Below are 16,738 nucleotides of genomic sequence, written 5' to 3'. Positions count from 1 at the left end.
ATTTCTTAATCTTGTATAATGAAGAGAACTATTCATAAATTCTCTGCTAGAGGATTTTGTGAGCACATTTAAAAAATGCATGTTCTAAGTTGTGAAGCACAGAAACAATACAACAAATATGCATTTATGATATTTTTGTTTTGGTTTCATTAAGCTAAGTTTTGGCCCTGGACTAAAATTATATCTTGTGCCACTAGTTCACAATGGCTTTTAAAATCCCCTCACAGCTCATAATTTATAGTTTTGAGTTCAGTAACTTACAAAACCACTTAGGATTAATTTTTCTGAAGTATATTAATTTACTTGTCTACACTGAAGCTTAATTTTTCCATGTCTTACAGACTGGTAGGAGATTCCTGAAACTGGCTAAATACCTTTATAGTGTTACTAAGCATTTTAATCCTGGGTAGAAAGAAGCAAAAGGAATTTTTTTAAAAAAAGAGAAAAGCACAATAAATGTACTTTTGAATAATTGGATTTATTACAACTAGAGGAATAAGCTTTGCCAAGATTAGCATTCATTGCAAATCAATATTGTCAGAGTTCTGAATTCACTTTAATATTTTGGTAAATTGATTAGCACTGTGTTGTCAAAATTACAATTTTTTTAAAGCCTCAAAACAAAGAAAAAATAAGGGTATGGCTTGTGTTAAGATAAAGAAGCTTCTCTATATTTTCAGGTGAATAAGTAACAGAAACAGATTTTCATCTAAATACTACAGGGTTTACATGTTTTATGTTTATCTTTAAAGGAAAATAAATTTGTTTGAGAGTCATTTGGCAAGTCTGAAATATGGATTCAAACATACATATACACACACACATATACACATGCACACACACACATATACACATGCACACACACACACACATGCTAACATCCAATTTATGAACACCATTTAAACAGCACACCTGTTCAATTAGAAAGCCCCAGAAAAACAGGTCAGGGCAACACATTTCACTGCATTCATACAATGGGTGAGCTGCTTAATCAACCCCAGTGGTGTCTGTTCCAGTCTAATTGTGGTTTGTGTCAGTTATGAACAGGCTCTGGCTCTTGAATAAAATGTTTTACCATGAGACTTTTGTACATTTTATGCAAATCACTTGCATTATCAGTACTATTTAAGATTTGATCTTAATTTATTATATTTCAAAAATTGGGTTAATGCTCTTGGGAATGATAGTTTTCTAAGCCATTCTGAAATATCAACATCATCCATAACACTGCATTTTTATAATCACTAGTTTTTCAATTTTCAGTTTTTGCATTTGTTTACAATCTCTATAATTTAAGAGTTGTTCTTATGCCTCCATAAGTGCCTAGCTATATTTTCTTCCTTCCAATTTCATTTGCAGTCCTAGTTTCGGCCATCACTCCTTAGTTCAGTCTTTGGATGATATTATCTAGGTGCAAATTGGCCATAGCTTGGGTTTCTTTTTGTTTTCTCACAAATTTTTAAATATATAGATAAAAAGAGAAACTAACAAGATTCATAGTCTTTGACTTTTCTTTGATAATAACAATATGGTACTCCAGCCTATGGCATTAGGGTCCTAAAGCCAAACTAGCAGTCAATAAATATCATGAACCACGACCAACCTGAATTTGATTACTCAGTGGTTATGGAGCTGAAACTGAAAGCCTCTGAAAAGAATCCTAAGCTTGTGACATTTACAAAGCTGTTTCTAAAGACAAAACAGGTATGAAAGGTCATGGCAGACTAAGGCTTTGGGGGTGGGGGGCGGGTAGGAGGAGGGGGCAATTCATCCATGGGAAGATTAAAGGATTCAAAGTTTTAGAGAACAAAGTTTGTAATTTTCCTGTGTACAAGAGAAGATGTTGTTTGTGATGCATATATCTGCCGTGTATCTATTCCCCATTCTTCCCAGAGGCTGCTGATTATCTTTAGAAAACAATGTGATCCAAGGAAGCTGTCTTGGAATGAGGTCACTAACACAGATGAAGCCAATATGCATAGCTTAGGTCAGTTCCACATCTATTCTTTTCAGCTATTTGCACTAAAAACATTTCACTGTTTTGTATAAAATTGTCTGTGCTGTGTTCCTGCTTATATGCTGTAAACAAATGAATCCTAAGTGATCTCTCAATGGAAAATTCTAACAATAGCTAAATTAGGGTTATGGGTGAATAAGCCTTTCCATTTTTGTAACTGTACTACCTAAAACATGCCACATTCTAAAAATTTTAAGTTCTTGAAGTCATCAAAGACTGACTTTAAATAAAGGTACCAATTTTTAGATTACAAAAGTCTTGACATCAATTATCACAAGCTTTTAATTAATGTCTAAAGGAAAGAATAACCATCAGCATATTAATTAACTGACATTTAAATATATTAGAATAGCATCAATTTTAACATTTGTTTTAATTGAAGCCACCTATTTCCATTGTATTAATCAGCATCTGTCATAATTATGTTTTACTGATTTTCACTTTTGTGTTTTTTCAAAGTAATATACTCATCAATATTTTCAATTTCAATTGTATATTATATACAGCCATAATTGTACATAATATATGATTTGTATTTACATATACATATGTGCACATGCACAAATGCATATATGATATACATATGTATGTATAATATACATATGTATATGCATATATAAATTAAGCACTTTATGCAATAAATGCAAAGTATCATTTACTTAATAATAAAGCATTGGTCATCACAATATAAAATTATGAAACAGGACTCAGTTTAATTGTTTTTGTAAAAAATAAATATATGTGAAATAATTTCTTGTTTGTAAGAAAATTACTTATTTTTTTTGATTCTCAATTTTTATCTACATAAAGAGTAAGGTGGACTATATTTTCTTTAATTTATCTCCGAATTTCAAACTGCATGATGTAAGGAATAAAAAAATCATTATTGTTCCAAAACTTTGTCACCAGAATGAATTCCGCAGGTCAAGGTTAATTATCAAAATACTTAAAAATATGATAGTTAAACATTTTTACTAGTACTAGTAGTATCTTAAGACTGTTAAATCACAATATGTTTATTTTATTAGAAATTAGTGACAACAAAGTAAGTGTTAAGGCTATAGATATTTTTTCAGTAAGCATGTGTATTTGTCAACAGGATTTTAAGCTAAAGAAAGAGAGTTGAAAAACTATTTAAAAAAGAGTTATAGTCTAAATAATAAAAGCTTACTTTACTATTGGCCCATATGCAAAAGCTGTAGTAAAGATGATTAAAAAGGAGAAAAAGGAAACAGTATTTGCATTCATTCTGGTAATAGAATATGAAATTAAAGCATGAAGGGATTAATGTTTTAAAGCTTGACTTGCAGTGATAAAGCTAAGGTATTAGAGCAGACAACATAACCGTTACAGGATAGACAAGCAAAGAAAAAGCAGCAAATGCCTTAAAGATGAGCAAGTCAACCTAGAATGGAATTACAAAATGATTAATCAATACAAATGAGAAACTGTACAAGGAAAGAGAGCTTGGTGAGACTTCTTATGGGACTCAACACTGCGGCCGCTTAAAGATAATGAAAGGAGCCGGGCAAAGCCAAAGAAATGCTTTCATTCCGTGGCAAAGTCATTTGTGAACAGTTTAAATTACCCTAATCACCTCCCCTCCAGCCGCCAGTAGGCTCTGACTCTTTAGTTATTTAAAAAAAGGAGTTTGGGGAAATGAGTTCCGCGAATCTAAGCTGCAAAATAATTATACACACACCGTTTTAGCATTTTAACAATGCAATCCCAAACATTTGTTCTCATTAGAATGCAAATCGACTCATTTAATAATCCCACAAGAGAATTCCACCACACTCAGCTTAAAAAGCACAATGGTATTCAAAATATTATTAATAAATGCCAAGTATGGAAAAGCCAGTTTACTTTGCCAACAGCTCAGGCTAGATAAAAGAAATATACTTACATTTCCAATTTTTTGTGTGTTGTTTTTCTGACCACATTTAGTTTAATTGAAATTTAACAGTTGAACTGGTCTGGGACAGACTTCAAAAAAGAAAAAAATCAAGGTGACAATTCCTTCTGTCTGGCACATAAAGTTTCACACTCATCACAGAGTTATAGCTTATCATGCAAACCAAAGACATCCATTTATCCTGAGTAGTGTCTAATTTCATTACTCTAAATTATTGCTAATTGTCTTAGCTGGTGGCAGACAGGAGACAGTTTGGGATTCAGTTTGTCTTAAGTTGCAAGACTTTGGAACAAATCTCCACAGTGTATGAATGTGAGTTTTCTTTAGCAAGAGTCTTTTTTAAGAATAAAAACTCTTTCAGAAACACAGCTTTGACCCCAAACTTAATGATTTTTACATAGTCAGTACTGGAAATTGTGTTATACATAAACTGTATTATGACATTAAAAAATTCTCCAGAATTATTATTCTCCAGAACTATTATTTTAAGAGACTTCTAGCCAACTTTTTTCAATTAAGAATATTGCTCCCACATTGAATGGACATAATTTTGGCAAAATTCAATCACCAGTTCACTCATTTTTCATTCATATTTTTATACACAAGTCACAATCCTATTTTATTTCTGTTATTGACAATTTTTCTTTACCTAATTTAATACACTGCTTATATTTGAGCCTCCCTTTCATTGAATCTCAAGGAACTACTAAAACTATAATACTGATCACTTTTTCTAACTTACCATGCATGCAGTAAGAAAATAATTTAAAATTTATGTAGCAGTGGTAGTTTTGTTGCTAAGTCGGGATCAACTCTTGCAACCCCATGGACGGTAGCCCACCAGACTCCTTTTTCCAAGGGAATCTCCAGGCAAGAATACTGTAGTGGGTTGACATTTCCTTTTGCAAGGGATCTTCCTGATTTAGGAATCGAACTAGCATCTCCTGCTTTGCAGGTGATCTTATGCTTTGTAGGCAGATTATATACTGCTGAGCCACTGTGGATTCCCTTAAAATTTATACATGGAGACAAGTAGCTTAAAAAGTGCTATCCTTCATGGGAATAATGTCATTTAAAAAATAAAAGAGTGGATTTTCAGACATAAAGATGGATCCAAATATCTGTTGTGTTCATTCTTTGTGAGGGGTGAGAGTAACAGTGTAGAGGGCATCACTTTATTGAATCATCAAAACCAGAAATAATTAAACGATTATGTGTACAAACACACAAAAAACAGGATAAACCCTTGAATTATTTCCCCAGTCAACTCTGATCAAATGTAAATATGATTCAGCTACAAACTATCAGGCAGAGAGCCAAGTATGCTAACAAATATATATACAGACTTTGGCAAGCATACTTGGAATGTAGGACGCACATAGTTTAGATGGTTTATTTTACATAAACAGTTATAGACCAGAAAAAGTACTCTCAAGGGCAGGTTATGAACTGAATTGTGTTCTCCCAAATTCATACACTGAAGCCTCGACTCCCAGTGTAACAGTATTTTGGAGATAGGGCCCACCAAAGGTAAGTATGAAATGAGGTCATAAGGGTAGGGTCTTAATCCAATATGACTGGTGCGCTTAAAATAAGAGAAAGAAATATCAGTGAAATGGCCACATGAGGACACAGTAGAAATGTGGCCATCTGGAAATCAAGGAAAGAGTCCTCAGGGAAAACCAGACCTGCTAACACTTTGATCTTGGACTTCCAGCATCCAGAACAATGGGAAAAATAAATTTACATTGCCTCAGCCACCTACTAATAGTATTTTGTTATGGCAGATCTAGCAAACTAACAGAGGGTGTCATCTCTTCTCATATCTCTTGGGCACCTTCTGTACATTTCTCAGAATATACACATAGTTTAGCAGAAAGAAATTTCTGAAAGATACGCTCATGGTCATGCAGAGAGAGACGAAGTCTTTTATTAAATATAGAGTTTATAGTTATGTTCAAATTAGTAACCTAGGAATCAAAAGATGAAGAATTGATAATAATTAGGAAAAATTATATTCATGTAAAAATCAGAGACATTACTTTGCCAACAAAGGTCCATCTAGTCAAGGCTATGATTTTTCCAGTAGTCGTGTAAGGATGTGAGAGTTGGACTATAAAGAAAGCTGAGCACCGAAGAATTGATGCTTTTGAACTGTGATGTTGGAGAAGGCTCTTGAGAGTCCCTTGGATTGCAAGGAGATTCAACCAGTCCATCCTAAAGGAGATCAGTCCTGGATATTCATTGGAATGACTGATGTTGAAGCTGAAGCTCCAATAATTTGGCTACCTGATGTGAAGAGCTGACTCATTTGAAAAGACCCTGATACTGGGAAAGATTGAGGGCAGGAGGAGAAGGGACAACAGAGGATGAGATGACTGGATGGCATCACTGACTCAATGGACATGGGTTTGGGTAGACTCCAGCAGTTGGTGATGGATAGGGAAGCCTGGTGAGCTGTGATTCATGGGGTCACAAAGAGTTGGACGCGACTGAACTGAACTGATTTGAGGTGATAGTCTAAAATAAATCTCCAAAGGCAGTTGTACTATAATTCCTAGGTTGAATGTGGATTAGCAGTAAAAGAATCTGCCTGCAATGCAGGAGACACACAGGAGATGCACAGGAGATATGGGTCAGATCACTGGGTCAGGAAGATACCTTGAAAAAGGAAATGGCGGCCCAGTATTCTTACTTGGAAAATCCTGTGGACAGAGGATTCTGGGGGTTACAGTCCATGAGATCTCAAAGAGTCGGACATGACTTAGAGACTAAACAACAACAACAATACTACATTTGTTTCTTGGTTCTTCTGAACAACAGATATGGAGTAAGCTAAGACTAACCTCACTTAGGGGAGAAGGCTAAGAATAGGGAATAAAAGAACATGCAACACATCCCTCTTTGTCAACGAATAGCAAAATATCATTGTAATGTAACCAACCTACAGCAAAAGCAAGAGCAATGTTCTTCTAATCTAATGAAGTCAGAGGAATAAGATGGTCTCCAACAGGAATCACGAGGATAACTCTCCTCCATGGTAATTGATGGGTACCAATATTCAATCTCACTGCAAGCTACTGACAATCAGCTAGTATCTGAATATTAATATCAACCCAGCTATTAAAACACTCAGATCCTTTTCCTTTTATTTTCTCTCCAATAGAGGATATTTAGATGAAAGTAAAAGGAAAGATGCTACCACAGTGTTGTCCTGGGGGCTAGCAATTTTCAAAGTATAAGTAAATATAGATAAAACTGATGGACAGGTACTGATTTATTTTGAGGAGCACAGTCTTTTAGAATTAAATTCTTTCTACGTGCATTTCTGTGTTACATATACTCCTGAGACACCTATTCTTTGGGAATGGAGAAAGACAATTTTCAAAGACTTTTAGAAGGGAGGATGAGAATAAGTCCTAGAAGAAAACTCTCAAAAAGCATTGAATGACAGATGGTCATAGTGAAAAAGGAAGGAAAGATCAAAGGCAAACTGCCCACTGTGAATTTGCTTTGTTTGCCTGTGATTTCAAATAAAACACTCTCAGGGTTGTAAGAAAATAAAATGGTTGTTGGTAATTGGAGGATACCCTGAACTGCTGTGCCACAAAGATGAGAGCAATGAGATTGCTTTCAGAAAGCTAAACTGCACATAGCACCTCCTTGAAGTATTCTTACTAAACCCTGATCCCAACCATGTTTCTAGAGTTAACATCCATTAACAAGAAATACAAGGGAAAGAGAACACAGTAAAAAAAAACACCACAAGAAGGCAAAGAGAAAAAAGCAGAACATGAGATGAATGAAAAATTGTTAACTTTGATAGATGGCCTAAAGGCACTGGGATAATCAATCTTATAAAATTATATTCCTTTTTAGAGATGTATGTTTAAATATATAAGGTTTAAATATCATGATATTTGGAATTTCTTAAAAAATGTTTCAGTAAAAGTGAGAAAACATAATACATGAAACTAATGTGATAAAATCTTGATAATTCTGAATTTGGGTAATGAGTACAGAAGAATCGATTGTTCTAGGGTTTTTTTCTTTAACATTTTAATTTTTTCATAATAAAAAAGAAACAAGTTAAGCTGAAAGAGTGATATATAATGAATCAGTGTGAAGTTTTACAAATTCACTGGAAGAAGGCTGAATAGTTTTCAGGCCAAGCAGAATTCTCTATATGCCAATGGGATGGACTATCAGACTGAACAAATATGACACTCTTCTGTAAGGTCAAAGAGTTAAAAGGAGTCACAGAAGCAGACACTTGTCTTGCCAGTTATTAAGATAACAGGAAGTCTTCAACATCGGATTCTGAATATTTCTTGCCCCAAGGACAAGATGGTTTCTATACTGAAATAACTAAAGGACAGAGGCATCAAACTGTTGGAACACAGGCCATTACTGGCAGGTCTTATTTGATCCAACAATATCTTTTTAAAAATGTCTTAATTAGTTGGCAACATTCAAAAGCTAGATTATTTCACATAGACATCTTTCGTTTAAAAAAAATCATGTCGACTTGGTTCTATTATCTGATGTCATCATTTAGTAAGACTAAGGATCCACTGATCCTTCAGATATGGACATGCACCCTCCCATCTCCACGAATGGGTAACATGTCCTGATAATATCACTTCCATGTTAGGCACTATTATCCTGGCTCCTATGTGCATTCAGTTTTGTAACACCTGATATGCTGTGTTCAGTACTCTTCCAATAAGACCATTCATTACACATGGGATGAAGTAACTGTCTAGGCTTTCTGCACCAAATACTACTTAACATTTGTTCATTATGTTCCATGTTTTGGGCTCCAAGATCACCAAGCAATCTGGACATTCTCATGAAGAACTGTCTGCAGGGTGTGAATGTGCAGTACATGGACATTCACAGATTTGGATCTCAGTTCTTTTGTTCCCTGACCTCAAACCCTTTATATCTAAATTTACTAATCACTAACATGGGGTTAATAAATTTAGATGATCATAAAGTTGTTTTAAATATTAATTAAATAACGCATTTTGTTCAATGATTGGCGTATCTTAAAAATAGTAGCTGTTGTTTCTTTTACTAGAAGTATAGGAGAATGGTACTGGTATTTCACAGGATCTGAGTATTTTTTAGCCTATGACAGTGAGGTCTTGCGGCAAATGAGTAAAATGTTTCTAAGGTATGATTCAACTTTCCATGCTATTTGACTGTAGAAGGAGAAGAGATTGATAAGGCAAAAATGATGTGTGTAGTTATCAATTTATTTAGTTGCTTAGCTTTGTTCCACAACTACTCTTCTTTGCACAATTCAGTTCGATCCTGTAAACATTTCTCCTTTAGCAGCTGGCCCAATTTTTGACTAACAGTAATGGAGAGACACTGCAACATGAAGAGGCTTCTCTTCTTTTAATGCAACTAATATGCTGCTTTTTTGCCCCCCCAATAGATGGAGTTGAGCAGGGCAGCCAATGGCGCGCAGTCTCCAGTGAGTTGTTCCGGCATAATGTCAGCAAGTCTCCCAGTAAGTTTCGGTGGCAGCCCAGAAGGATGCTTCCCAGAAAACGTCAGTATCCTGGTGGGAGTCTTCATTGTTAGTGCTTCCAGCAGGCCAAAAGGATCCTAGGGACTCTAGTATGGTTTTTTGGTTTTATTTCATCTGCTGCCAGTTCCGACCTACAGCACCTCAGCAACCATAGTTACATCTCTTGGAACGAGGTTTGAACCTCAGCTTTGGGAGGATACAGGCCTCCTCCAGCTTGGTTCCTTCCTCAGATGCTCTCTCTTAGCATTTGAGGTAATAGCTGATCCGTACATCTGCTATTCCTACATTCTTGGGACTTTAGACCTCTTAGAAAATAATTCCTTGTCACTGGTTAACAATTTTTATTTTTAGTACATTTTCCCTTCGTATTACTAGCTTGGTGCTTGTTACCTTACTGGACCCTAACTGACAGAGTACTTAGTATTTGCAGGAGTGTCTCGATAGATATATCAAGAACAATTTACACCTATATCTGTACCTATATCTATAGTAATATCTCTGTCTGTTGTTTAGATCCACCTAGCATCCCTGTTCAGTTACTCTGGTAATGTTTATTTCACATCCTTAGAGAAACTAACTTCTTCCCAACATTTGTGGTCCTGGAGTAAATAAATCATAGTCCTCAGTCCCATCTTCTCCTCCCAAGTCCTAGTCTTCCCTTCATGTGGGTAACGTATGATGTAGACGAGATAAATCATAGTAGTTCATCTATATTGTTTCATTCTGAGATGTCTTCTGATCCAACTTAGGGTAATCATAGTTTGGATTGATTGATTTATTTATTTTTGGCTTAAGGGGAGAGACACGCTTCTCTTTCCTCTTGGATTATCAAATCAAAAGATGTGAAATGCCTTTCTCTAACCTCTCCAGAAGTAAAATAAGACCCAAACAGAGAGAACTAGAGGAAAGCAAAAAAGAGCAAGTGAATTGTGAGAGAGCTTGGGAGAAAAAAAGGAAAAGAAAAGAACCAGACTCTAGGCCAATAGCATTATTAAAAATCATGAATTTCCTGTCAGTTCTGACCTCAGGAATTACATTAGAATGAATCAACTGTTTGTTTTATTTCATTTTGTATGGTATTTGTGTTGTTGCAATAAAGGAGTCAGAACCAGTCCCACTGTCAATAAATTGAAATCATATGCTATCTCAATATCATAGTGATGTTAGTTTTATTTGAGCCTATATTTCATGGCCAACCAATGGTATTGAGAAAAAAAAAATCTTGGTATTCAATACAAAGAACTATATCCAAATGAAGTTCTCAAAGCCAAACATTTGTATTTCTAGGTGATTTTTTAATTTGTTTACATTTATTGTGCAATATGAAAATCTTGTTGAAGGCATCTCTGAAAAACTAACGTCCACTTCTTGCTAGAATCCTTCCAGATAAAGGAGACTCTGGAGACCAAATAAGTTATTGAGGTTAGTTTTAAATACAGTTTTCTTTAAATAAATGAGGTCCCTTTTCTCCAACTATTTTATCGCTTCCAATTATTCACTATTTCTACCCCTTGTGCTATATAGAAAAAGTATTATAAATAGCTTTTCAATGAAAAGTTGGATAGCTAAAGAACTCACTGAATATCATCCAAGTTTATTCAAAAGTTATCTACTTTCTACCTACCTAGATTCACCAACTTTTTATAGTTTTTCCAAAGCATTTTTAATTAAAAAATTAAATTCAACACCATTTTTGAGTTATAATTAGTGTGTAATGAAATGCACAGATATAAAGCACAGAGCTTGAATCATTTTGACAAATAAATTCATCCTTGTCCTATACCCAATAAAGATAGAGGACATTTCTATAACGTCAGTTACTTACTGCCTTTGCAATTAATGTTTATTATACTCAGAAAATACTATTCTAATTACTATCAGTGTACGATATCAGTTTTCCCATATTTAAGCACCACATAATCCAATCATACTATTTAGATTCTGAATTCTTCCATTCAACATGACATTTTGGAGATCCATCCATGTTATTACATGCATGTATAATATTGCTAAGCAACATTTTATTATATGAATATATAACACTTTTCTTATCCATTCTCCTGTTTGTGGACATTTTTTCATGCTACAGTTGTTCACTATTAGGGATAAACCTGCCTTGAACACTTTTGTATGAAAGTTTGGGGGCATTTTAATTTCATTTATCTTGGATAAATCCTCACAAATAAAAATTACTAGTTCATAGGAGAGATGTAATTTTAACTACATGAGAAACGTGCAAGTATTACATGAGAATGTAGTGGCTCCACCTCCACGGAAAGATATCCATTCTGTTAAATACGTAGCAGTGTCTCATTGTAGTTTTAATTTGCATTTCACTAATGAGTAAGGCTGTTGAGAGTCTTGTAGGTGACTTTCCTCTTGTGCTAATTGTGTCTTCGAATCTTTTGTCAAGTTTTATTTTTTATTGGGCTGTTACCTTTATTATGTAGTCATGAACTTCACTGTATATTCTAAATAACGCCTTTTGTCAGATACACACATTGCCAATGTTTATCAGTATATAAATTTTATTTTCATTGTCTTGTGTTTGTGAGAAAATTACTTAAATTTTGGTAAAGAAATATTCATTTTAGGCATTTTTTAATGGCTAGTGCTTTTTGTGTACAGTCTAAGAAATCTTTTCCAGTCTCAAACATCATTTTCAAAAGAAAAGATATTTTATGTTTGGATCTATAATATATCTCAAATTAATTATTGTTTATGGAGCAATACAGGGGTTGAAGTTACTTATGTTTCACACACCTACCTAGTTTCAGGATGGTTTATTGAAAGGACTATATTTTCCACCATTAAGCTGTTTTGGTGTCTTTCTCAAAAAACAGTTGAGCGCTTTATTATAGATTTGTCTCCAGACTTTGTATCCTGCTTCATTTCATAAGCATGAGAGACATCATTGTGTTTCCATAGAAAGGGTTCCGTGCCCTTATCTAATCCTTGTCTTCACCAACCAGATGGCACAAAAGCAGAAACCACAGGCAGTTTCAGGGGCATAACTGCAGAGAGAAATTGTGCTTCACTCCGCAGTTAAAAATTAGCATAAATATTTACAGTGGTGAATAGAGAGAGTGATGTGATGTAGTGGAGATGGCTGATGTGGAGCATGTCCAGGTAAAGATAGTTTAAAGCATTTCTGTGCCTCCAACGAAGGACATGAGCCTGAGCAGTGAAAATGAGTTTGAGCAAAACTCGATGGATATGAGTTTGAACAAGCTCCAGGAGTTGGTGATGGATAGGGAAGCCTGGCATGCTGCAGTCCCTGGGGTCACAAAGAGTCGGACCTGACTGAGTGACTGAACTGACTGATGTGCCTCCAACAGAGCATTCAGGTGTTCCCATACTTCTCTAAGAGAGCCGAGGCAGCCGCTGAGGACAAAAGCCTGTAGTCCTGCAGAGTCCCCAGGATCACTAACTGGAGATTACAGTCATCACCACTGCTCATCAGACAAGGGTACAGATAGCTCAAATGAAACAGCTTAACAGACAACGACCTCCAAGTACCACATACCCATTTCCAATATTGCCATGGCAATAGATACGCCTCCTAGACCTGAAACTCAACCAGGTAGAAATGGAAAGGTAGAGCTTGCATCATGGCTGAGAAGACTATGAATTGACTGGATTATTCTTGAGTTCACAAAGATGATGGCATTTTCCTTTATGTTGATTTGTATTTTGCTTATAATAAATATGAACTTGAGAGTTAAAAAAAGAACAAGGAGGTTCTGTTTTCTTTTAATAAAATTTACAATTTGAGAAATTCATGTTAGTTAAATGAAATTTCAATTTGTAGATCTGGCATCTTTCATATAAAAATAGAAGTGCGGTATATAAAGAAAAAAATCAACGTGGAGTCAAAAGACTTTAACACAGTCTTAGTCTTGCTACTTTTTAGCTATGCACCCACTGGGGAAACACCTTTAAACTTTATTACTTTTTTACATTGCTTTTTTTAAAATATCAGAATTACTTATTAAATCTCTGGAATATACCAAGCACCCTGATATGCTATTTATAATACATGTAAAATTTAATTTATAAAGCAGTCCAGAGAGAGGTATCATGTTATTTCCATTTTATGAAGAGTAAGGAACATTAAACCTTTCATTGAAAGACAAAATGGTAGTCACATTTCTGCCTCAGAAGGTTGTATGTGTCTCATTGTATGTGACAATGCATGTGAACATGTTCCACACATCAAAGAGCCAAACCCTTGCTATCGTTATTATTATTTATATTCTCAGGGTTCTTCAAATTGATTTCTATTTCTCTTTTCTGGATTCATTACTGTACAATGCTCCTTAGCAGCAACTCCAATTCATTTGCTATCCTTTATACAAACCGCTTGCCTCATCTATATCCATACCTATCAATACAGTTTTTCCTTCACCTGGAATTAGAGAAACTTGCCCATTTGAACTCAGGTGGCCTCCTGTTTGAAAATGCAGGTAAAAACCAACCATGTCTAGAATCTCTTCTGTGAAGACCACTACCCATCTCTATTTTGTATTTCCTGCTCTCTTTTGGCCTATGTGCATTTAGGATATACTCTATGTTTGCATTTCTCTAATCATCAAAATAGAAGAGAGAGGTTTTAAACATAGTTTAAACACCCTATTTTATCTTTGGAGTTCAACTCTAAATATCAGTAGTGTTCGAATCATATAAGCTTAGGCTCATATACTCATGTACATACAAATATTCCCTTCCATTTCTCCAATGTTTGTTGCTATAGTTTCTAAGCATTCAATTACAATAACACTTTTTAATTAGCTTAATGCAGTACTCTGTTAATTTAAAAGCATTCATGTAATATTGAACAATGAGGTTGTATTTTTAATTAACTATAAACTCCTTGAAGTTAGAGATTATCTCTTAAGTTTCTCTGTAGCTCACATTTACAGAACAGTGTTAAGATTTACTGATTGACAAATTTTGGGTTTTAGTAAGGTGTCAATCATAATACTAGCTAATAAGTAAAGCAAGCATATGTGCATTGTTTATTCTTTTTAATCTATGAAAAGTGTGCGAGTATTCTAGTAGTATTCATTTACTGCTATTTAATTTCAATTTTTTCTGAGTATGACTAATTTGTGAAGTCTATTTTTGTTCTTTCCTCTTTGTACTACTTAAGCAATCAGACATGACAGAATGTGCAATTATTCTGAGGGGTGGGGCTGTGCCCCTACTTGCATAGATTTTGGTTTACTCATGCTTTCAATTATGACAGATATGCAATTATTATGCAACTGTGTCTTGAAACCATCAAAATAGTCAGTTATTTATAAAAATAAGAAAGAACCTACACATACGCATTTCCAAATTAAACTGCTGAGATATTTTCATTCCCACTTAACATTTGTATTTCTAAGTAATTATGAGCCTGCTCTCTGTAGAACAGATTTCTTAGACTATCCTACAGATCAGTATATTCATTATTATTTTGTTCATATTTCCCATATATTAAAAAAATGTGGTTTATATTTTATTTTTGTTTAGTCACTAATTTGTGCCTATCTCTTTGCAATTCCATGGACTGCAGCATGCCAGGCTCCTCTGTCCATGGGATTTTCTAGACGAAAGTATTGGTGTGGGTTGCCATTTCCTTCTCCAAGAGATCTTCCTGACCCAGGGATCGAACCCAAGTCTCCCGCATTTGCAAATATTGGCAAGTGGATTCTTTACCACTGAGCCACCAGGGAAGCTGATTTATATATATATATATATATATATATATATATTACTCAATGACTATTCAGAATGAATCCCCCTAACTCTAATTTAGCTATATTCATTTTTAAAGAATAACTAATTGGATGAATATAGAAAACAAATTCAATGAATTTAAGCCTCAAAATGTATTTTGCTATGCATTTGGTCCCAAAATATCTGAATGTGAGTAGTTAAATTGAACTTTTTGCTGAGTAAACACAAATTTAGGCTGAGTCTATCTGAAGCATGCTAGACTATGAAATAGTAAATATCTCATTCACTTGTACCTAATGATATGATAAAAATGTGGACTCCCTACATGACTTTATAACTAGTACACTAAATGCTTTAATGCTTTTTAATTTGGCAAGCTTCATTGTTCTCTTTTCATTAATATTATAATAAAATTGAAACAAAATGGATAGCTCCATATTTCTATGAACTGCTAATATGTTCAATTTGAACTCTTCAACATTTAATTTTAATAATTCAATCTTGAGATTATTATTCAATATCTGGTCCAATGATATGAAATGAAATATTAGAATACCATTAAAATATAAAAATAATAAGCACTTGAGAGTAACACCTATTTTCTAATTTTGTTTAAATTTTAGTCCAGACTGACCCATAAATCTATGCTGAGAATTTTCATGTAACATTAGGCAATTCTTGATATCATGTGTATTAAAATAATTCTGCTACATAGAATTAAAAGTAAAAATAAATGGTACATGCAACTCAAAAACAACCACAAAAACACAACCCAATCAAAAAATCTTCTATTTAGAAGATCTAAATAGACATTTCTGTAATGAAAACATAAAGATGGGCAACATGTACACAAAAAGATGTTCAGCATCACTAATTATTAGGGAAATGCAAGTCAAAACTACAATGAGGAATCACCTCACTATAGTCAGAATGGCCATGAGGGCCATGGAATAAAAGGGAACCCTCTTACACTGTTGGTGGGAATGTAAACTGTTGCAGCCATTATGGAGAACAGTATGGAGGTTCCTTAAACTGAAAATAGAGTCATCATATGATCCAGCAAGTCTAGTTCTAGACATACATCCAGGAAAGACAATGGCTCTGATTCGAAAGATATATGCATCCTGGTGTTCAGAGCTGCACTGTTTACAATAGCCAACACTTGGAAGCAACCTAAGTGTCCATCCACAGATGGACATGTATAAAGAAGATACGGTACTTATACACAATGGAATGTTACTCAGTCATGTAAAATAATGAAATAATGTCATTTGCTGAAACATGGATGGACTTAGAGATTATCATACTAAGTGAAGAAAGTCAGACAAAGACAAACATAATATGATATCATTTATATGTAGAATCTAAAAAATAGTACAAATGAATTTATTTACAAAAGACAAACAATTTACAGACATACAAAACAAACATGGTTACTGGCAGGGGTGGGGGCAGGGAGATAAATTGGGAGTATGGGACTAACAAATGAATACTGCTGTATATATAAAATAGATAAACATAAGGATATACTATATAACTG

Source organism: Dama dama, chromosome 9, assembly GCF_033118175.1.
Source record: "Dama dama isolate Ldn47 chromosome 9, ASM3311817v1, whole genome shotgun sequence".
Classification (NCBI taxonomy): Eukaryota; Metazoa; Chordata; class Mammalia; order Artiodactyla; family Cervidae; genus Dama; species Dama dama.
Note: the sequence above shows the minus strand (reverse complement) of the source record.